Raw genomic sequence first — 25,417 nt, 5'->3', positions numbered from 1 at the left:
TCCTTTCATTGATGTAATTTCAGGAATGCCTAGATATGCTAAATTTCTGAAAGATCTAATCTCAAATAGAAAGAAAATGGAAGAACTCTCGGCTGTTACTATGAATGCTAATTGTTCTGCAGTGTTGTTGAATAAGATACCAGAAAAATTATCAGATCCAGAAAGTTTCACAATTTCATGTTTTCTAGGTAGTCTTAGTTCAATAGAAGCATTGGCAAATTTAGGTGCTAGTATAAATTTAATGCCATATTCATTATACACTAAACTAGACCTCGGAGAATTAAAACCAACACGAATAAGCATACAACTAGCCGATCGATCAGTAAAATATCCTAGAGGGATAATGGAGAACATGCTAGTTAAAGTTGGTACTTTAGTATTTCCAGTAGATTTTGTTATTCTGGACATGGAAGAAGATTCTCGAGTTCCTCTCATATTAGGAAGACCATTCTTAAACACGACTAAAGCAATAATAGACGTGTTCGGTAAGAAACTGGCCCTAAGTATAGAGGACGAGAGTGTTACCTTTTCCGTGGATAGAGCCATGCAACAACCGCAATCTGCAGATGATACATGTTATTGTGTTCAAACTATAGATTCACATGCAGAATTGTTAGAAGAATTTCCAGAATTACAAGGAATAGGAGAATGTTCTTTAGGAGAAGGAACTGAACCAATTGATGAAACTGAAATGTTAGCTACACTCATGGATAATGAATACAAACCAACAATAGAAGAACTTCAAATGCTAAAAGAGGAAGACAAATATCGATACAAATCGTCGATAGAAGAACCACCGATATTAGAGTTAAAGCCACTTCCAAACCATTTGGAATATGTTTATTTACATGGTGAATCTGAATTACCTGTAATAATATCATCTTCTCTTATGGAAAATGAAAAATCTCGACTCATTTCTGTGCTAAAAGCTCATAAACCAGCTATTGCATGGAAGATTCATGACATTAAAGGCATAAGTCCTTCGTATTGCACACATAAAATCCTTATGGAAGAAGGTCATAGAACGTATGTGCAACGCCAACGAAGACTAAATCCAAATATGCAAGATGTTGTTAAGAAAGAAATTATTAAACTACTTGATGCAGCTTTAATTTATCCAATTTCTGATAGTCTATGGGTAAGCCCAGTTCAATGTGTACCTAAGAAGGGTGGCATGACTGTCATCACAAATGAAAAAAATGAGCTTATTCCTACTAGGACTGTAACAGGATGGCGTGTTTGTATTGATTATAGAAAATTAAATGACGCCACCAGAAAAGATCACTTTCCATTACCTTTCATTGATCAAATGTTGGAAAGGTTAGCCGGAAATAGTTACTATTGTTTTCTTGATGGTTTTTTCCGGATACTTTCAAATTACAATAGCACTCGAGGACCAAGAGAAAACCACGTTCACGTGCCCTTATGGTACTTTTGCTTACAAACGCATGCCATTTGGACTTTGCAACGCCCCTGCAACCTTTCAAAGGTGCATGATGGCGATTTTTCACGACATGATAGAAGAATGCATGGAAGTTTTCATGGATGACTTTTCAGTCTTCGGTGATACTTTTGAATCATGTCTAGTTAATCTTGAACGAATGCTTATTAGATGCGAACAATTAAATCTAGTTCTTAATTGGGAGAATTGCCATTTCATGGTTAAAGAAGGCATCGTTCTTGGTCATAAAATTTCAAAGGAAGGAATTGAAGTGGATAGAGCTAAAGTAGATGTAATTGCTAAACTTCCACATCCCACCAATGTTAGAGGAGTTAGGAGTTTTCTTGGGCATGCCGATTTTTTACCTACGTTTCATAAAAGATTTTTCTAGATTTGCCACTCCTATGAATAAACACCTTGAAAAAGATGCTCCATTCATCTTTTCGGATGAATGCGTCAAATCTTTTAATATTCTTAAAAAAAAACTCACTAATGCGCCGATCATGATAACTCCAAATTGGAATCTACCATTTGAACTCATGTGCGATGCAAGTGATTTTGCAATGGGAGCCGTTTTAGGACAAATGATTGAAAAACGATTTCAACCTATTTATTATGCTAGTAAGACGCTACAAAGAGCACAAACGAACTACACAACTACTGAAAAAGAACTCCTTGCTATTGTCTTTGCTTTTGACAAATTTCGTTCATATCTCATTCTAGCCAAAACGGTGGTCTATACCGACCATTCTGCTCTTAGATACCTATTTTCAAAACAAGATGCCAAACCACGTTTAATCCGTTGGATCTTACTCTTACAAGAGTTCGATATTGAAATCCGAGAAAAAAAGGGAGCAGAAAATCTCGCCCCTGATCATCTTTCTTGTCTTGAAAATTCCGAATTAGAAGCTCTAAATGAATCGGCCATACAAGATAACTTTCCTGATGAATATCTATTAAAAATCGATTATAGTGAAATTCCATGGTTTCAGACTATGCAAACTACTTAGTATGTGGATTCCTTGAAAAAGGGTTGTCGTACCAAAAACGAAAGAAATTCTTTAGTGATATAAAACACTATTTTTGGGAAGATCCACATTTGTTTAAAAGTTGTCCCGATGGAATAATCCGCCGATGTATATTCGGGGAGGAAGCTAGTCAAATCTTAAACCATTGTCACACAAGACCAACAGGAGGGCATTATGGGCCTCAACTAACAGTAAGGAAAGTCTACGACGCTGGATTCTATTGGCCTACAATTTTCAAAGACGCTGTGATGCATGTCAAAGGGCCAGAAAAATAAGTCAACGTGATGAAATGCCACAAAATATCATTCAAGTATGTGAAGTATTTGACGTTTGTGGTATTGACTTTATGGGTCCATTTCAAAAATCTCATAATAATCTCTACATTCTCGTTGCCATTGATTATGTATCTAAATGGGTGGAAGCACAAGCTCTCCCAACTAACGATGCACGAGTTGTAGTCAACTTCTTAAAACGTCTTTTTGCAAGGTTCGGAATACCGAAAGCTTTAATAAGTGATCGGGGTACTCATTTTTGTAATAATCAACTTGAGAAAGTTCTTAAAAGATATGGAGTGACTCATAAAATCTCAACCACTTATCATCCACAAACAAGTGGACAAGTTGAAAATACCAACCGAGCTTTAAAACGTATTCTAGAGAAAACCGTAGGATAAAATCCGAAGGAATGGTCCATAAAATTGGAGGATGCACTCTGGGCTTTTAGAACAGCCTACAAAACTCCAATTGGAACCACACATTTTAAACTCGTTTACGAAAAAGCATGTCACCTTCCAGTAGAAATTGAGCACAAAGCATTTTGGGCTTTGAAAACATGTAATCTTGATTTACATGAAGCTGGACGTCTACGGTTAAGTCAACTAAACGAATTAGAAGAATTAAGACATGAAGCATACGAAAATTCGTTAATCTATAAAGAAAGAACGAAGAAATGACATGATAAAAGAATCAGAAGTTCAAAAGAATTTAAAGAATGAGACAGAGTTCTTCTTTTCAATTCACGATTCAAGCTATTTCCTGGAAAATTGAAATCAAGATGGTCTGGACCATTCATAGTCAAAAGAGTTTTCCCATACGGAACAGTAGAGTTAATAAATTCAAATGGGATTGAATTTAAGGTTAATGGTCACAGAGTTAAATATTACATAGATAATCCAATGGAAGTTGAAGATGAAGTTAATCACAATTTTGACACCACGACTAACTAAGTGTGGGAAGATTCGAATCTTTTAAGGGTAATATGAATTTCTGTTAGAGTTAAATATTCTGTTTTCGTGTAGTTTTCGAAAATGAAGTCAGCATGGTCTTTCCCTAGCAGACCCTAAAGAACTAGTCTTCTCCCTCCATTCTGAATTTTTATTTCTTTTAGATTTTACAAGATGAAGAATTCCTTTGATCTGAACCATGGTCTACTACTACACGCTATGATTACTAAACGTAATAATAACACTTTCCCGAGTGAACTGGTATCATTCATAAGAGGCAAAATGGACGAAGTGAGAAAAGAACTCAGGAAAGATCGTCATAAGACACATTTTGGTAAAGGAAAATCAAAATCCGCAACAAAAAGAAGAGCACGACACCTTGAAAGATGTCATAAATGCGGAAAATGGTCACACAAAGGTAAATGTTCAAACAATCAAACATATTCAAATACCAAATTTGTTACTCTATGCAGAGAAGGACCGTTCATATGTTTAGAAGAAAAGTTATTGAAGAATCGAGGTTACGCTTATGTAGCTATGGAAAACCAAATCACACGACTCTCCTATGAGTCGGCTAAAGCAGGTCTCTGAGAATTCTATCTCACAGGTAAGTATGTACAGTTTTTATTTTATTTTTATTGCTTTTAACCTTTTGATAATAAACGCTGAATCGTTCGCTATAAAGTATTAAATTGATATTCAATAAAATTAGGTATGAGAAACCGAAATTATTGATATCATACAAAAATTTATTACATCACTGCAAAATTTACCGTTTATTCTTAAGGTATAAATATCTTTAATCAATCAATCCAAAATATTTCAGAAATTCGTCAGGAGTAAAACTAGGTAAAATAGCTGATGTGCGAAAAGTGGTATATGAATTGTTGTATGGAAAATACCGGTTTTAAAGATTACACACACTAACGGGCAGTGTACCCGATCGTGTAGTAGTATAGATAATGGTAAAATCCGTGTATCGTTCCAAGGATAGTTGTATTAGTCAAACTAGAATTATAAACTATATTATGATTAACTAAGTAAATGAAGCTTAAAGGTACAAGTATTATGTTTTGTGGCTTATTTAACGATGAGCCAAATCAGAGAAGAGTAAAAGTAAAAACAATATTTTTGGTCTTTTAAATTTATAAGTGCAAGGAAAGCAATTAAGATAGTTTTGATATCAAAGAGATGAAATATGCTCATCTAGACTTTTTACCCTCGATGTGAATGTTTATTTAGGATTAAGATCGGATTGATTGGTTATGCACGAGAACTAATTGATCGGTTTACCAAGAGTAGTCTTGAATAAACGCTCAAACGGGATTACACGACGCAAGTGATGTTCTTGTCATCTAAGACCTCCTATTTGTAATCAACTAATTCAACTAGTCTAAAGACTTGAAGAATGATCAAGTAAATGGTGTGTTGATCATGATCCACTCTTATGTCAACTAATGGTTTAGCTTAGTTCATTCCCTTGATCTGGTTAAATGTTCAATTCACCCAACCCAAGTAAACAATTAAGTGTGGTAATAAGATCCCTATAAACGTCACTAGATAAGGCAATTTACTAACACCTATTAGTTATATGGAATTGAGTAGTGAAAATATGTATAACAGATTCTAGGGAATTGATCGTTCACCTAGACAACTACACATATCAATTAAGCTATCTGAGAGTATCTACAAGAGTCGTTCTTACATTCCTATATAGATTAACCGTTTGAACGCAACTTACCCCTTTTGGTAAAAGATGGGCAAACACTTGTCACTAGGTGTAAATCAATATACTAAATCAGCAAGATGGTGTTTCTTAGTTGAACAAGTATACTAACTAGTTGAATCGAAAAGATTAAACTTAACAAGAATGGTTCTTGTATTCAAACATCAAACTATCGTACATGGTAACTATCAATCAAAAGTAAACATTCAACATCTCGGTTATTTATCTAGATGAACATAAAAGAAACTAGCCAACAATCATGGTAACAGACAACATAAAATCAGATTAACAACTGAAATCATTGTTTTAGAACAAGGAATAACCTACAAGAACAAGGAGTTCTTGGATGATGAAGGTTTTGATCTTTGATGTCTTGATGTTGAGCCTCTTCCAAGAGCTTGGAGTTCTCCAATTTTTGCTCCTCAAAATCGTCTCTGTACTCTCTGGTTCGTAAGCTATGAAACAGTCCCTCAAAACAGTAGTTTTAAAGTGGAGAAAGTAGGTAAAAAGCACAAAAGTTGGCTGAAACCTACTACGGGACGGCGTCCAATAAGGCTGGACGGCGTCCCGTCCTTAAGAGCTAGACGACGTCCTGTAAAACCAGGACGGCGTCCTGTTTCAAGAAGCTGGACGGCGTCCTATAATCCTGGACGGCGTCCAGATATGCTGAAATCCACTGTTTCGCTTTCTTTTCAATCCTCTTTTATTTGGACGAAGCCTAACACCTTGGAAGCTTTGTTTTACCATTTTAGAGCACTAAATAGACCTTAAGTTGTATCGGGATCAACCAATGTCATAAATCATCAAAACTCTTTGTAAATCACTCTTCCGATACAAATTTGCGCATATTGGATATTCACTTGTAGAAACGCCTTCATTATCCTCGATACTAGAGCATTTTACACGATATTGCGATAGATATATATGATGTTATTGAGCAATATCAAAACACCCCACACTTAAACCTTGCTTGTCCTCAAGCAATTCTTTCTTTACAAAGTAGAACAATATCAAACATAATCACACAATATAGATTATAAACATTACATGAATCACTCGAAGCACACGAAACACACACGTTGACACAATGGAAACACACGCTTTAAGTATAGCACACTTTTATTGAAATCACACGCACGCTATATACACAATGGAAACACACACACACACATTCTTGGGAGATTAGAGCCAAGTATCCGAAAAATTTGACCCTAGGGAAATCAGGATCTTATGAAAACGTTTTATGATTTTGAAAATATCATGCTAGTTTTTAATACTATGCACGTTTTCCGATTTTGATCGTATTTTCTGAATTTTTTTTTTTTAAATGAGTGCGGGTTTCCCGCTATTGGTCAAGCCAATCCCTCCCACTGTACCTAACATTACGAGATGTCGGTAGAAAATAATGTGCTTTAGGAGGATACACATTACGTCCGGACATCATTGACAATTATGAGGTAATCATCTAATCCGTTAAATCAATCATGAAGATTGAGGTTTATCAGTCTTAAAAGCTGATATTTTACCTTTCTGGAGGTTATCCTTCCGGGGATCTGATAAATCACTAACATTTTGTGTATACATGGTGCCCCCCCGTTTTACTAGTTAATCTCCCTCATTGAGATAAACTTTGACTACCAGTTTCCCTGTTTGACGTTGAGGCCTGGTAGATTTCCAGTCGATGTCAGTAATGACTTTTCAAGAGTTTTTGTCACCCTACAACTGGTCTGGACTACATCTTCTGAATTGAATCAGTAAATGTGTCATTCGGAAGACTTTACTTCCTTGAGGATGGAAAAGATACATCCTATTGGTCATATCAAGTGGTCGGACGCGACATTGTCCTTGTTAGGAGAAACAATGAGGACCGTCCTTAGGGTTTTCGATTTGGCGTGAGATCCGGTTTCCGACCACGCTATACAATCACCGCTCTCTCACGGTTTACACTCGTTTTGGTACAAGTGACCTACAAGTTAGCTTACTAAACTAGTAGGATTTTCATTCAAATAATTGAATGATAGTGCAACTTCAAAGACTATTAATAATTTAAAATGTAAACCAACATTTATTTTCTAGATTTTAAGATCATAATGCATAATGCGTATAACATGGTTTTTGGACTTTTAATCGTTTTTAAGGCTACTTGAAAATTTTAAAATTTTTATAATAAACGCCTTAATTTTAGTGAAACGAGTTCCCGATAAATTTCTATTCCCCACCCCATACTTGAGATCATGCAAGGCCCTCATTGCATGAAATCAGAAAAAAGATTAAATTTAGAGGGTAAAGCGATAGGGTGATTGTAGAAATTTTCAATTTTTTTAACCTGCAAATCGTGGAACATGTAGACGGATGCCGCTGAACTTACTGCCAGCATAAGAGCATCGTCTATTCCGCGATTATCATCATACACACATCATAATATCAAATGTCGCTGAACTTAATGCCAGTCTTTGAAGTTCAATCACGCTGCACAAATTAACAAACCACACAATTTATAATAAAAAGAACGGTGTTTTTACAACCACAACCGTTCATAAATCCACACAATTAGCCAGTTATTACAAACCAAATATTGTCTAAAATCACACCACATAAATTAAATTGTCTCAAAACAAAGTACAAAATGATCAAAGGCACGCAGGCCTAGTTATCAAACGGCCAAAAATAATTACCGAACCATCTCTGTACGGGCGTCTCTGTGGATATTCCTGCTCAAATCTGTTCCGAGCATCCTGCAACGCAGCGGTATTATCATAAATCGGGTGAGGCGGAGGTGGGTTTTGAGGATCCGTGTAATATTGGGGTGTCAGACATGTCGTCCCATAGTACTGCTCGGGGTTGGAATAAAACAACTCTGAGTTATGGTTATTCCAATCAATACCATAACTCATCCATCCCTGATCGTGCACTTGAGCAATCTGGCGTTGCTCCATTCGCTGCTGACTATCCCACATTCGATCGTTGTGCATCCTTTGTTCGTTCGGGCTCAACCTCATGTTATTAACACTACCAACCAAACTGTCCCAACTTGATTGGGACGGATGCCACGGAACCTGATCACCAACGTTAGTCTGTGCCTCCATTTTCGCCTCTTCTTCCTGCTGCTGTTCTTGCTGCACGCCACTGCCACTTGCGCCACCTGCGCCACCTGCCTCAAAAGGTACCAAATGCCCATTTCTATCTTTCATAAGAATTTCAGCATTAATATAAGAAACCTTTTTTAATGGTTTCATGACGTTCGTACACTCCTGTAATCTGCTGAAATCTATGTTAAAATGTCGAGCAAGTCGGGTGATGTAGTGGTCTCCCAGAAGTGGCTTCTGTTGCTGTGTCTCGGTAGCAATGGCCAGGAAATAATTACCGATCAACCCAGGAATGTCGGTATAGCAACCCCGCTTTATTTGGTCCATAATCCATAAATCCAACGTTTTCACTTTCTCGTGACCCTAAACCCTCGCATTAAAAGTGCATGCGATAAGTCTATGAAGCAGTTTATCATCCCGGGCTGCGATTTCGTTGTACCTGTGCCTGCTTGATCTAAACTGTGCAGCCGCATTCGGCCTACAAATCCTTCGCCAATAAGAAACATCACTAAATTCATGCCGGCCAACATAATCGGAGGCCCGCAAGTATTCACCTAACTGGGTATCGGTGAGTTCCTCAAAAATACCCAAAACTCGGCATGCTCAAAACTACTTATACCCCTGTACTCACCCCCTAAACGAAATCGAAGAAAGTCATTTGACAAATAATCGCTGACATTGTTAAATCGCACAGTTGAGTAGAATTCTTTAAGCAGCACCGGATAAATTGGTTCGTTGATGCTGAAAACATGCTCCCAAGCGTGGGTGACTACTCTACCGTGGGGGATGGCGAGTAAGTTAGAAACATGGCGGCGCATACCCGCCTCTTCCAATGGGCCCCAGATAAAATACCAAGTGGCATTAATAGGTCTACGGTTTATCGTCTCAAATGTTTCTGCGTAGTCTTCGTCGTTTTGAACCTGTGTCAACCAAACTCGAGGATCATTTCGATCCTCCTCTTCTTCTTCTCCCGACGATGATGATGAATGATGTTGCTGTTGTGGTGGTTGTCGTGGTGGAGCCAAACCTGCTGTCCTTCCTCTCTTTGCCTGTCCTCCTCGGCTTGATTGTCCCTGCAAAACATTAACACCAGACCAAAAGAACATAGAAACCGTTGTGTTAATGTTAACTAAAACATAACCGAGTAGCAAGAGAACTTAATCATTCCATTTCAAGTTCATAAGTATTATGACTCATTTGAGCAAAAGCGTATGTTCACAATTTTAAACCAAAGTCAACTATAGTCAACATAAACCCGTTAATAACTTTTCAAAAAATGAAAATCACAACTTCACAATGTAGCATCAACTTATGACTCAAGGATTCAAGCATGTTGTGTTATAGGTCATAACATTTAAATTTGCATTCTAATGATATTCATCACAAATCATAACACATTTTTCGCAATTTTAATTCAAATGACCTATTATAACATCATACATTATGGCATTCCATTCCATCAATTTACTTCAACAGGCTCATACAAATGAAAATCAAGCATACCTACTTCATAAGTTCATTACAATTCAACAATATGCTAAAAAATTCAAGAACATTCAAAAATGACCCGGCCAATTTGACATCAATATCAACAACACAATTAAATACTTCTCAAGATTCAATAACATCAAACACAACTCAACATCATGAACTAATCACCCTAAATTCGGATTCAAATTCCACAAACCCTAAAATCATGAACAAACCCTTAAAAGCATGTAATTTTTGCAAAATAAACACATTATGGGCAATTAAACTACTAGGGCATGTTAATCTTAACAATAATCATGCAAATCAAACACCCCACACTTATCCTTCACCAATTTATAGATATAAACATACAATTCAAGTAATTGATAAAGAAAAGTGTAAAAATGGAGTATCCATACCCTAGAAAACATGATTTGAAATTTGGATTTGAAGAAGAAAACGCGAAATTGAGGTAGAAATTAGGGTTTTTGGAGAGTGTTTCGTGTTTGGCAGAGAGAAATGGATAAAAATGTGTTTTTGTGGTTAAGAAATGGGTTGGATAGGTATTTAAAACGTATTTTTTTCTGAGTCAGACACGCTAGACGGCGTCCAGAAATGAGGACGGCGTCCAGGTATTTAAATTGGGACGGCGTCTAACATAATGGGACGGCGTCCAGGTCTTCATATTGGGACGGCGTCTAGAAAAAGAGGACGGCGTCCAGCTCTTCATATTGGGACGGCGTCCAGGAAAATAGGACGGCGTCCCATTGCACCAAAACTCACTGACCTGTTTTTCTGAGTCGCGCGTGTTTAAAGGCCAAATGTAAATCATTTTGTACCAAACTAAAATTTATCGTGCACACATTTCAAATCTATTTACAATTGTGAACCATTTTTTAACGAGTCGTTCACCAAACTCGTCCCCATTTTGATTTATGCTTTGTTCTTGAAGTTGAGGTTAACTTCATCCTCAATTTCTAGGGGACCATCAACATAGTGTTTGACCCGGTGGCCATTCACTTTAAACGTGTCACCTTTTGCGTTTCTTAACTCCACCGTTCCATATGGAAAAACCTTATTAACCACAAATGGTCCCATCCATCGGGACTTGAGTTTTCCTGGAAAAAGATTAAATCATGAGTTAAATAACAAAACACGATCACCCTCTTTAAAATCTTTTGGATTCTTGAGACGGTTATCGTGCCAAACTTTGGTCTTTTCCTTGTAAATGAGTGAGTTTTCATAGGCATTTTGTCTCAACTCATCCAACTCATTAAGTTGGTTTAGACGAAGGTTTCCCGCTTCCGTAAGATCGAGATTACATGTCTTAAGAGCCCAATGTGATTTGTGCTCTATCTCCAAAGGGAGATGACATGCCTTCCCATAGACTAGGCGGTAAGGTGTGGTTCCAATAGGAGTTTGTAGGCGGTTCTAAACGCCCACAAAGCATCGTCAAGCTTTGTTGACCACACCTTAGGATTTGATCCAACTGTTTTCTCAAGGATCCTTTTCAATGCCCGATTCGTGTTTTCAACTTGCCCACTTGTTTGTGGGTGATAAGATGTAGAAATTTTATGGGTTACCCCATATCGTTTCAACACCTTTTCCAATTGGGTGTTGCAAAAATGGGTACCACGGTCACTAATTAATGATTTCGGGGTACCAAATCGGGCAAAAATCTCTTTAAGAAAAATTATAACAACTCGTGCATCGTTTGTGGGGAGAGCCTTTGCCTCCGCCCATTTTGACACGTAGTCAACTGCAACAAGTATGTATTGGTTGGAATTAGATTTTGGGAATGGTCCCATGAAATCAATGCCCCAAATGTCGAAAACCTCACAAACTTGGATTATGTTTTGAGGCATTTCGTCTTTTTGACTAATTTTTCTGCCCTTTGGCAAGAATCGCATGATTTACATACTTGGTGGGCATCCTTGAAGATGGTAGGCCAATAAAAACCGGCCTCATAGACTTTTCTCCCCGTGACTTGGGGTCCGAAATGTCCACCAGTGGGACCAAGATGACATTGGAGAAGAATCTGATTGCATTCTTCCCCGGAGACACATCGACGGATTATCCCATCGGGACACCGTTTGAAGAGATACGGGTTTTCCCAAAAATAGTATTTTATGTCACTGAAATTTTTTTTTCGTTTCTGATGTGACATACCAACTTCTAGGAATCCACCCGCAAGATAGTTGGCTATGTATACAAACCATGGATCATCAATTTTCTCAATCTTCATGAGATTTTCGTCTGGAAAGTTATCTTGGATAACAGTCTCATGGAGAACCCCAAGATTCGGGTTCTCAAGTCGAGATAGGTGATCGGCAGCTAGGTTTTCGGCCCCCTTTTTGTCTTTAATATCGATGTCAAATTCTTGCAAAAGCAAGACCCAACGTATTAACCGGGGTTTAGCATCTTGCTTAGCAAGCAAGTACTTCAATGCCGAGTGGTCTGTATAGACAACCGTCTTTGCTAGTACCAAATAGGATCGGAATTTATCAAACGAAAAGACGATTGCCAGGAGTTCCTTCTCGGTGGTAGTGTAATTAAGTTGGGCTCCTTGCAATGTCTTGCTAGCATAATAAATGGGCTTGAAATGTCTTTCAATTCTTTGCCCCAAGACGGCACCAATAGCAAAGTCACTAGCGTCACACATAAGTTCGAATGGTATTAACCAATTCGACGATATGAGAATGGGTGATTGTGTGAGCTTTGTTTTAAGTAGGTTAAAAGCGGTAAGACACTCGTCCGTAAAGACAAATGGAGCGTCTTTCTCAAGAAGTTTGTTCATGGGGGTTGCAATTTTGGAAAAATCTTTAATGAACCGCCGGTAAAAACCGGCGTGCCCCAGAAAACTTCTTACGCCTTTTACATTTGACGGTGGTGGTAATTTGGCTATGACTTCCACTTTAGCTCTATCCACCTCCAGACCCGTACAAGAAATTTTATGACCCAATACAATTCCCTCTTTTACCATAAAATGGCATTTTTCCCAGTTTAGCACAGGATTTGATTCTTCACACCTAATCAACATACGCTCAAGATTATGAAGACATGAGTCAAAAGAATCACCGAAGATTGAAAATTCATCCATGAATACTTCCATAAAGTCTTCAATCATATCATGAAAAATAGCTACCATACACCTTTGAAAGGTAGCAGGAGCATTGCATAAGCCAAAGGGCATACGTCGATAGGAGAAAGTACCATAAGGGCATGTAAAGGTCGTTTTCTCTTGGTCCTCTGGTGCTATAGGGATTTGGAAATATCCTGAGAAACCGTCAAGAAAACAATAAATGTTCTTTCCTGCCAACCTTTCCAACATTTGATCAATGTAAGGAAGAGGAAAATGGTCTTTTCGGGTAGCATCATTTAATTTTCTGTAATCAATACATACCCTCCAACCCGTGATAGTCCTGGTAGAAATTAATTGGTCGTCTTCATTTGTGACAACGGTCATGCCACCCTTTTTGGGCACGCATTGGACCGGACTCACCCAAGGGCTATCCGAAATTGGATAAATGAGACCTGCATCTAGGAGTTTGACAATCTCCTTTTTAACAACTTCTTGCATATTAGGGTTGAGTCACCTTTGTCTTTGTACACATGGCTTATAGTTATCTTCCATTAATATCTTATGCGTACAATAAGAGGGACTTATACCCTTGATGTCATGAATTTTCCATGCTAGAGCCGTTTTATGGGCTTTTAACATGGAAACAAGTTTAGACTTCTCACTTACAGAGAGTTCGGATGAAATGATAACCGGGAGAGTAGAACCTTCTTGTAGGTAAGCATATTCCAAGTGTTTTGGAAGTGGCTTGAGTTCTAAAACGGGAGGTTCTTCAATCGATGTTTTACATCGGTACTCATTTCCTAAATCCAACTTTCTGTATTCTTCATCATTTGGCTCATAACCGTTAGCCATCAAGGTGGTCAACATCTCCACTTCTTCCAACATATTCTCTTCATCACCTTCCGCAAAAATGCATTCTCCCGTACCTTGCAATTCTGGAAACTCCTGCAACAACTCCGAATATGTGTCTATGGTTTACACATAATAACATTGATCATCAGTAGACTCGGGGTATTGTAGGGCATGGTCAACGGAAAAGGTAACCTTCATATCCTCAATACTAAGGGTCAATTTCTGCCCATGAACATCTATCATAGCTCTAGCGGTATTGAGGAAAGGTCGACCTAATATAAGAGGCACACGTGTGTCCTCCTCCATGTCCAAAATTACAAAGTCAGCCGGAAATACTAGGGTACCTACTTTTACCAACATATTCTCTAAAATTCCACGAGGGAATTTAACAGAGCGGTCCGCTAGTTGAATTGCCATTCGGGTTGGTTTTAGTACCCCGGGGTTTAGCTTAACATATAATGAATAAGGCATTAAATTTATGCTAGCCCCTAAATCTGCTAATGCTTTAATGCATTCCAAATCTCCCAGGAGACATGGTATGGTAAAACTTCCAGGATCTGCTAATTTCTTTGGTATTTTGTTCATCAAAATTGCTGAACAATTAGCATTCATGGTGACGGATGAAAGTTCCTCCATTTTTTTCCGTTTAGCAAGTAAGTCTTTTAAGAACTTAGCATACTTGGGCATACCTGAGATTACATCAATGAAAGGCATATTTATGTTAATTTGTTTAAACATATCTAGGAATTTTGACCTTTCGGCCTCTAGCCTTTCTTGTTGTTGTTTTCTTGGGTATGGGAGCGGTGGTTGATATAGTTTCACTACGGGTTTTTCCCGTTCTTCCTTTTCAACCACTTTTTCCGGCTCCTTAACCGGTTCATCATTTCGGTTCAACGGAACACTAAAATCAGAATTTTCGGGCATTTTTGGAGCATCGTATGCTAAACCACTCCGTGTGGTGATAACATTGGCGTGCTCATTTCGAGGGTTCTTATTTGTATCGCCCGGTAAACTACCTGGTTTTCTCTCACTAAGTAAATTAGCTAAACCACTCATTTGTTTCTCCAAATTCTGAATTGAAGCTTGTTGATTTCGAAATTGGTGTTCGTTTTTCTCGTTGGTTTGGTTTATATTTGTGACAAGCTGAGTTTGTGATGAAATCAACTTTTCCAACATACTCTCCAAATTTGACTTTTTTTCTTCCTGTTGGGGTTTTTGATAAAAACTCAGAGTTTGTTGTTGGAACCCACTACTTGACCCTTGTTGGTAATTGGAATTTTGACCTTGAGGGTTGTAGGGGTTGTTAAAGTTCCGGTTAAATTGGGCTCTTCCTTGAAATTGATTGTTATTTCTTTGGCTTACGAAAGCCACTTCTTCTTTTTGAGCCATTGTTAAACCGGCATCACAATCTTTTCCTAAATGAAGACCACCACAATATTCACAACCTACTTTCATACTATGAATTTCCTTGGTGATTTTATCCATGGTTCGAGCAACACCGTCTATTTTAACACTTAGGGAACTAAGGTCATCATAGGCGCCGGCGCTTTGGACTTGAGCATTACGAGTAATTGGGAATTCTTGATGCCACTCATGAGAATAATCGGCTAGCTTCTCGATTATTTCATAAGCCTCTTGCTCGATTTTGTCCATAAGAGAACCACCGGCTGCTTGGTCAATTGAAATTCGGGTTGCTACATCACAACCTTTGTAAAAGATTTGGACCTTTTGAAAGGTATCCAAACCATGGTTTGGACAACCTCTTAGCATTTTGGAAAATCGATTCCATGCTTCGTACAGGGTTTCCATCGGCTTTTGACAGAATTGGGTAATTTCGTGTTGGAGTCTCGCGGACTTGGATGCTGGAAAATATTTCTTAAGAAATTTTTCCAACATACCATCCCACGTTTCTATCGTAGCCTCGGCCAATGAATCTAACCAACTTCGTGCTTCCCCTTGGAGTGTCCAAGGGAAAAGTCTTAATAATATGGCCTGGTCAGTTTCTGGTTTAAGTTTAAAAAGAAGACATATCTCTTGAAAGAGACGAATATGTTCGTTTGCATCTTCATTCGGACCACCACCAAATTGACACCTGTTATTAATCATTTGAAGAATAGGTCCTTTTATTTCAAAAGTTACCTCACCAGTAGGTGGAGTAATAGCACTACCTTGTCCGGTCCGGGTTGCTTTCATCTTTGCTGCCATTGATTGTCGTGGTACCAACGGTCTTTCTCCTTCCATTTCAAAATTTGGGGGTTGAACGGGTTTACCAAAGTCTGAATATCGAGGCTTGGTCGTACTTGATTCTGAATCAAAGGTTTCTTGCTTTGATGAAGATTCAAAAATTTCAAGTACTTCTTTTGAAATCCTACCAAGCTTTCTATCAGGTTCTGTAAACGGTGTAAGTAATGGAGATTCTGAACTTCGGGTATGTGGCATATGCGACCTATAAACTGTCAATCACACAACTAACAAAAATTATTAAACATACCGATTCTATAAGTTTAAAAATCAAAGACTATTAAAAATTTAAAATAATTAAGAAACTACTTAATCACAAATCAGTTAATAATTCTATTTTGACACAAAACTGTCCCCGGCAGCGGCGCCAAAAACTTGATGTGCGAAAAGTGGTATATGAATTGTTGTATGGAAAATACCGGTTTTAAAGATTACACACACTAACGGGCAGTGTACCCGATCGTGTAGTAGTATAGATAATGGTAAAATCCGTGTATCGTTCCAAGGACAGTTGTATTAGTCAAACTAGAATTATAAACTATATTATGATTAACTAAGTAAATGAAGCTTAAAGGTACAAGTATTATGTTTTGTGGCTTATTTAACGATGAGCCAAATCAGAGAAGAGTAAAAGTAAAAACAATATTTTTGGTCTTTTAAATTTATAAGTGCAAGGAAAGCAATTAAGATAGTTTTGATATCAAAGATATGAAATATGCTCATCTAGACTTTTTACCCTCGATGTGAATGTTTATTTAGGATTAAGATCGGATTGATTGGTTATGCACGAGAACTAATTGATCGGTTTACCAAGAGTAGTCTTGAATAAACGCTCAAATGGGATTACACGACGCAAGTGATGTTCTTGTCATCTAAGACCTCCTATTTGTAATCAACTAATTCAACTAGTCTAAAGACTTGAAGAATGATCAAGTCAATGGTGTGTTGATCATGATCCACTCCTATGTCAACTAATGGTTTAGCTTAGTTCATTCCCTTGATCTGGTTAAATGTTCAATTCACCCAACCCAAGTAAACAATTAAGTGTGGTAATAAGATCCCTATAAACGTCACTAGATAAGGCAATTTACTAACACCTATTAGTTATATGGAATTGAGTAGTGAAAATATGTATAACAGATTCTAGGGAATTGATCGTTCACCTAGACAACTACACATATCAATTAAGCTATCTGAGAGTATCTACAAGAGTCGTTCTTACATTCCTATATAGATTAACCGTTTGAACGCAACTTACCCCTTTTGGTAAAAGATGGGCAAACACTTGTCACTAGGTGTAAATCAATATACTAAATCAGCAAGATGGTGTTTCTTAGTTGAACAAGTATACTAACTAGTTGAATCGAAAAGATTAAACTTAACAAGAATGGTTCTTGTATTCAAACATCAAACTATCGTACATGGTAACTATCAATCAAAAGTAAACATTCAACATCTCGGTTATTTATCTAGATGAACATAAAAGAAACTAGCCAACAATCATGGTAACAGACAACATAACAATCAGATTAACAACTGAAATCATTGTTTTAGAACAAGGAATAACCTACAAGAACAAGGAGTTCTTGGATGATGAAGGTTTTGATCTTTGATGTCTTGATGTTGAGCCTCTTCCAAGAGCTTGGAGTTCTCCAATTTTTGCTCCTCAAAATCGTCTCTGTACTCTCTGGTTCGTAAGCTATGAAACAGTCCCTCAAAACAGTAGTTTTAAAGTGGAGAAAGTAGGTAAAAAGCACAAAAGTCGGCTGAAACCTACTACGGGACGGCGTCCAATAAGGCTGGACGGCGTCCCGTCCTTAAGAGCTAGACGGCGTCCTGTAAAACCAGGACGGCGTCCTGTTTCAAGAAGCTGGACGGCGTCTTATAATCCTGGACGGCGTCCAGATATGCTGAAATCCACTGTTTCGCTTTCTTTTCAATCCTCTTTTATTTGGACGAAGCCTAACACCTTGGAAGCTTTGTTTTACCATTTTAGAGCACTAAATAGACCTTAAGTATTATCGGGATCAACCAATGTCATAAATCATCAAAACTCTTTGTAAATCACTCTTCCGATACAAATTTGTGCATCTTGGATATTCACTTGTAGAAACGCCTTCATTATCCTCGATATTAGAGCATTTTACACGATATTGCGATGATATATATGATGTTATTGAGCAATATCAATAGCCGAAATTACTTTACCCAAAAGCGGGGCGTATATTTTTGATAATATTTGATTGATTAAAGTGGGATAAAAGACCAAAAAGATTTTTAATTTTATTTTTACCTTGTTTTTAAAATTAATATAAAAATATTAAATTATTATTGTAAATTTTTAAAACCAATATATTTAAGTTTGTAAATATCTTAAAAACTAATATTTTTAATATAAGTTTGTAAAACTAATATATTTAAATATTAATGATATTTGTATGAAATTTTATTATGCATTTTAAATTTAAGTTCGGTGTGAATTTAAAAACAAAAATGTACTTTATTTCATTAAGTTAAAAATTAATTTCTAAAATTCGTCTTGAGTTGAAGACTAGGTTATGGAATCGAAATTGCTTTACCCAAGGGAGGGACGAGAAATTTTATTATCATTATTTTTAATTTCATTGATCTAAAGTATGCAAAAACATTAAAAAACCCAAAAATCTTTGCTTTTAAAACAACGATTAAAAGTGAAAAATTTTAAAATTTTGTCGAGAGACGAATTAGGACAACGATCCGAAACTCACTCATTCTAAAAGAAAACAAATTTTTAAAATTAATTAATTGTTTCATAAGTAAATGGTTTTATTAAAAAAAAAAAGATCAGACCTCATGTGATCGCATGAGGTTTACACTGCATAGCCATGCGATCGCATGGCAAGGAAAAGCTGGGCAGAAACAAAAGGCCAGTCGACTGCTTCTGTCCACACAAAACACACATACATACACGAAAACTCTCCCAAACACCCTCAAAAATTCGCAATTTTTCACCAAAATTCACCAATTTTCTTGCTATAATCCGCTCTAATCATGCGTTTGTTCAAAAGTTTTTCAAAGAAGGTAACGATTCCACCCCTAAAACTCTTTAAATTCAAATTTTAGTGTTCTTGAGCAAATTTTTACCTAATTTAATTTTGATGATTTCTAGTGTAATTAGAGTTAAATTGTTAGTATATTATGCATGTATAACCTAGTTTGATGCTATTTAACATGATTTGAAGTCAAAAACTTCAAAATTTTTAGAAACCTAGGGTTTGTGTTCTTGAGCAATTTGGGGCTTTTTGATATAAATAGGTTATGGTCGATTTTTGTTATGAATTAGTGCTAAATTAAGTAATGTAACATGTTTAGGTTGTTAATTGATCCAAACTTTGATCCTAAACATGATTTTTGAGAATTAAAGTGGACTTTTTAAATCTAAAATTCATGAACTTGATTAATTTGATATAAATGCCATTTGAAACTTGTTTAATTGATAGTAATGATTATTTTGACATGTTATTAGAGATAAAAGCTTATGAACTTCGTAAACATTTTCATATGTGCTTATTTGAAAAAATTGTAGAATTGATAAAAATATGAAAATGAGTATAAGTTTAATATGGATTAAACATGTTATTGTAATTGTTTTAATTTGTTATTTTGCTAACACTAATACATATTTGGATGTACAAATTTTGTGTTTAATGTGTTTTGCAGAGAAATACAGATACGGACGGTGCATCATCGTCTAGGCAACCTGATCCGGAACCACAGCTAGAGATGCAATATCACAAACCGGAACAACAACCTGAACAACAACAACATTATGATCAACACGTGCCATACTATGAACCAGAACCACAATTTTTTATTGCCTACGTAGTATTTCTCGTTCACCATATAATAGAACACCCAACAATTCATGAAGAACAGTTGCATCCCAATTTAAGATTTGATAGAAGTTGGAGAGATTACCCGACGTACCAAAGTAACAAATTTAAGCTTTGGACCAAAAATATAGAAGTACCAAGGGTAATAGATTGGGAGCCTTTGGAAAGATTCCACCTAGCTAACCCAGTTAGGCAGCATCTAATCCAAAGGTATGGCAGCTCTTCTTTTTCCGATTGGAAACGTTTATTTACCACTCGTAGGCCTGTATATAAAGAGTGGTGTGTTGAGCTAATGAGTACTATAGCTTTTAATAAAGATGTAGATAGGTTACACGATAAGAGTTTTCTTAGATTTTTGCTTGGCCGTAGGATGTACAGGATGTGCATGCTGGACATGGCCAGGGCTTTACAGATTTACACTCCCGCTGAATTACTATCACCTGATTGTACAAATTTGATTTATCATGGTGAGAGGGTAGATAGAAATTTTGACGCTAACGCCATCTGGAGGCGTATGTCAAATTTTAATGTGTTTACACGGGGAGGAAGACACTCCTATTTAGATATTAACAAAGCCGAGCTTCGTATAATACATAGATTCTTAGCAAACTCGATTACACAAAGAGGTAACAACAAGGAGAAAATGACCCTACACGATTTATTTTACCTTAAATGCATTCGAGACACTAGAAGCTTTGTTAATATCCCCTACTGTGTTGGTTTTTATCTGTCCAAAATGGTGGAAGGAATACATGACGGGGGAATAATAGGAGGAGGCATTTTTGTTACTCTCATTGGAGAGTATTTAGGTGTAGTGATAATGCTAAAAATGAACATATATTTCATAGCATTATTCCTCAAGAAAGACAAGTTTTTAGTTGCAATTGTCCTATTTACAAGTGATATTCGGTTAAATAATAAAAGGTGAAGACAAAAGATAGATTCGACGAATTGAAGATGCAAACGACCAAAAAGCTCAAAAGTACAAAATACAATCAAAGAGGTTCCAATTATTGATAAGAAACGTCTTAGAATTACAAGAGTACAAGATTCAAAACGCAAAGTACAAGATATTAAATTGTACGCAAGGACGTTCGAAAATCCGGAACCGGGACCAGAGTCAACTCTCAACGCTCGACGCAACGGACTAAAAATTACAAGTTAACTATATATAAATATAATATAATATATAATTAATTATATAAATTATATATATATATATATTATATTTATATATTAAAACCGTCGGTAGACTAGGATCTAAACTTGTGTGAGCTGGAAACCACTGCTCCGCACTCGCGGAGCCTATAAAGGCAAAAACCTCCGCACTCGCGGAGGTCTGAACAGTAAACGTGGGCCTATAAAAGGCCGAGCATTCGGCCGAATTTTACACATCTTTTTCTTTCCATCCTACGTAAACTTTTATATATATATATATATATATATATATATATATATATATATATATATATATATATATATATATATATATATATATATATATATATATATATATATATATATATATATTTATATTTTAATTTTAATTTTAATTTTAAATCCTAATAATAAGGGTATGTTAGCGAATGTTGTAAGGGTGTAAGTCGAAATTCTGTCCGTGTAACGCTACGCTATTTTTAATCATTGTAAGTTATGTTCAACCTTTTTAATTTAATATCTCGTAGCTAAGTTATTATTATGCTTATTTAAAATGAAGTAATCATGATGTTGGGCTAATTACTAAAATTGGGTAATTGGGCTTTGTACCATAATTGGGGTTTGGACAAAAGAACGACACTTGTGGAAATTAGACTATGGGCTATTAATGGGCTTTATATTTGTTTAACTAAATGATAGTTTGTTAATTTTAATATAAAGATTTACAATTGGACGTCCCTATAAATAACCATATACACTCGATCGGACACGATGGGCGGGGTATTTATATGTACGAATAATCGTTCATTTAACCGGACACGGGAATGGATTAATAGTCTATGGAATTATTAAAACAGGGGTAAAATTATGTACAAGGACACTTGGCATAATTGATAACAAAGTATTAAAACCTTGGGTTACACGCAGTCGATAACCTGGTGTAATTATTAAACAAAGTAATAAAACCTTGTTACAGTTTAAGTCCCCAATTAGTTGGAATATTTAACTTCGGGTATAAGGATAATTTGACGAGGACACTCGAACTTTATATTTATGACTGATGGACTGTTATGGACAAAAACCAGACGGACATATTAAATAATCCAGGACAAAGGACAATTAACTCATGGGCATAAAACTAAAATCAACACTTCAAACATCATGATTACGGAAGTTTAAATAAGCATAATTATTTTATTTCATATTTAATTTCCTTTATTTTCATATTTAATTGCACTTCTAATTATCGCACTTTTATTTATTGTCATCGTATTTAATTGCACTTTTAATTATCGTACTTTTTAATTATCGCAATTTTATTTTATCGCACTTTTATTTATTGCAATTTCATTATCGTTATTTATTTTACGCTTTAAATTAAGTCTTTTATTTATTTATTATTTTAAATTAGATTTTAACTGCGACTAAAGTTTTAAAAATCGAAAAACCGGTTATTAAACGGTAAAAAACCCCCTTTTATAATAATAATATTACTTATATATATATATTTGTATTTTTATAAATTAAACTAATATTGCGTTAAGCTTTGTTTAAAGATTTTTCCCTGTGGAACGAACCGGACTTACTAAAAACTACACTACTGTACGATTAGGTACACTGCCTATAAGTATTGTAGCAAGGTTTAAGTATATCCATTCTATAAATAAATAAATATCTTGTGTAAAATTGTATCGTATTTAATAGTTTTTCCTAGTAAAATATAAGCTATTTCATATACACCTCGCATAACATCAAGTATTTTTGGCGCCGCTGCCGGGGAACTTAAACGCCGAAAGCGCAACGCTAATGATATAAAAAATAATAATATAATTTTGTAAAATTTTTTATTAAGTCCTTCGTATAAAAATATAAGTTTTAAAAATATAAAAATATAAAAATACAAAAAGTGTTTGTTAAAAAAACATATAAATTTAAAAAGTATTTTTATTTTTAAGTTTAAATATAAGTATTTTATTGTTTTATAGAAATATTTATTTATATATATATATTTTATATTTTAGAAAAACAGAAAAAAAAAAAACTGAACCTGTGCAAAATCGACCCCTTTCTCAGCTGAAATTTAACCCTCCGCGACTCGCGGAGGTTTTGAACCGGGACCAACCGCACTCGCGGAGGTCCACTGACAGGCTAGGTTTGACTCTGCAAACTGTAATAATTACGGAGTATTATTAATTATTACTATTAAACCTAATTAGGTTATTAATTATTTATTATTTAGTTTAGTTTTAATTATTTAATTTGTATTTTTAAGTTTTAATTAATTTTATAAATATATAAAAATTAATACTTTTATAAAATAAATAATATAAAAATAATATTTTTATAAAAATTGTACTTTTTACAACTTTTAGTATATTTTTATATTTTGTCTCTTTTCATTTGTTTTTAGCGTAATTTTTGTATTTTTCGCTCATTTTTACTTTTAAGATATAGTTTTTACCATAGTTATTTTTATTTCTAGATTTTTTGGTTTTGCCGTAAAATCCCTTAAGTACTTTTTCTTTAGACTAAGATTTAGGTGCTTTAGAATTTTGCGACGTTTTTTTAGTTTTTAGTACCTTTTTAAGTTATTGCCATTTGGGATATAGTATTTCTTTTAAGCTTTAATATTTTTAGACGCAACTTTTAATTTTTTAGTTTTTAGTTCCTTTTTAAGTTTTAACGCGCTACTTTCTTATTTTTATTTTTCGACGCCTTTTACCTATGTATCAATTATCACTCCAATTAGTAATCTCAATTTGCAATTTTAATTTTAAGTTAGTGATAATAATAAGGTTGGGTTAGTCGACTGTTTTAAAGTTTTATAAGTCACTCTTTTTCTTTCTTATTTCTCGACATTCTAGTTTTAGGACATAGATTTTTATTCTATTTCTTCTCTAAATTTCTTAAAATTACGAAAATTTATTTTAAGTGGTTAAATTGATAGACATCAAAATTTTCTGGTTCGTAGTAATAGTTGGATTTGTACGTGGACCGGGTTATTGGAGCCAAACAGTACTTAATTATATTGAGACCAAACGAATCCTGCCCCTCTGCTGCATCTTTTGGCTATTCGAAACGTGGGCAAAATCAGAAAAGTCTATTAATTGGATAACTTATATAATTTTTCTTTCCTTTTAAAAACTAATAGGATATTCAGTGAATGCACCGAGCAAGACGTTCACCACCTTTTGTACGTTCACCACCTGTAACTCGATCAAGACATCTAGCTAATATTGTCGCCGTTGATTTTTCTTTAGAATCGTCATCCAGTCAACCAAGTACTCCAATTCAAATTTCCGATAATTCATTTTTTGAACCCAACCTCACAATTGAGAATCCGGAGAATATTCAGGGACGATTCATAGATCCTGAACCATTAATTTTTCCTCCGGAACCACCAATCATTCAAACAGAGATTGTTGAGGAACGAACCATTAAATCAGAATCCTCTAGTGATTCAGATTCAACAAATTCAATCATGGAGAATCTGGAACCTTTAAGTATGGAAGACCGAATGAGAGCTAAACACACTGGCCAAGGTCACGCAATTACTCATCCAGACATTAATGCGCCAGATTATGAAATCAAAGGACAAATTCTACACATGGTGACTAATCAATGCCAATTTAGTGGTGCGCCGAAGGAAGATCCAAATGAACATCTTCGTACCTTTAATAGGATCTGCACACTATTCAAAATTCGAGAAGCTGAGGATGAACAGATATATCTCATGTTATTTCCCTGGACTTTAAAGGGAGAATCCAAAGATTGGTTGGAATCGTTACCTGAAGGGGCGATTGATACATGGGACGTTTTAGTTGAAAAATTTCTTAAACAATTCTTTCCGGCATCTAAAGCCGTAAGACTTCAAGGAGAAATTGTTACGTTCACACAAAAACCAAATGAAACTCTATATGAGGCGTGGACAAGATTTGGAAAGTTATTAAGAGGATGTCCGCAACATGGTTTAGACACCTGTCAAATAGTACAAATATTCTACCAAGGATGCGCCATCACTACAAGGAAAGACATCGATATAGCAGCTGGTGGTTCTATTATGAAGAAAACAGAAACTGATGCTTACAAAATTATTGATAACACTGCTTCCCACTCACATGAGTGGCACCAAGAAAAAGATATCGTTAGATCATCTAAAGCAGCTAGAGCCAATTCTAGCCATGACTTAGATTCCATTTCTGCAAAGATAGATGCTGTTGAGAGACGAATGGAAAAGAT

Source organism: Rutidosis leptorrhynchoides, chromosome 7 (assembly GCF_046630445.1).
Source record: "Rutidosis leptorrhynchoides isolate AG116_Rl617_1_P2 chromosome 7, CSIRO_AGI_Rlap_v1, whole genome shotgun sequence".
NCBI classification, from domain to species: Eukaryota; Viridiplantae; Streptophyta; class Magnoliopsida; order Asterales; family Asteraceae; genus Rutidosis; species Rutidosis leptorrhynchoides.
This window is presented reverse-complemented; position numbering follows the sequence as displayed.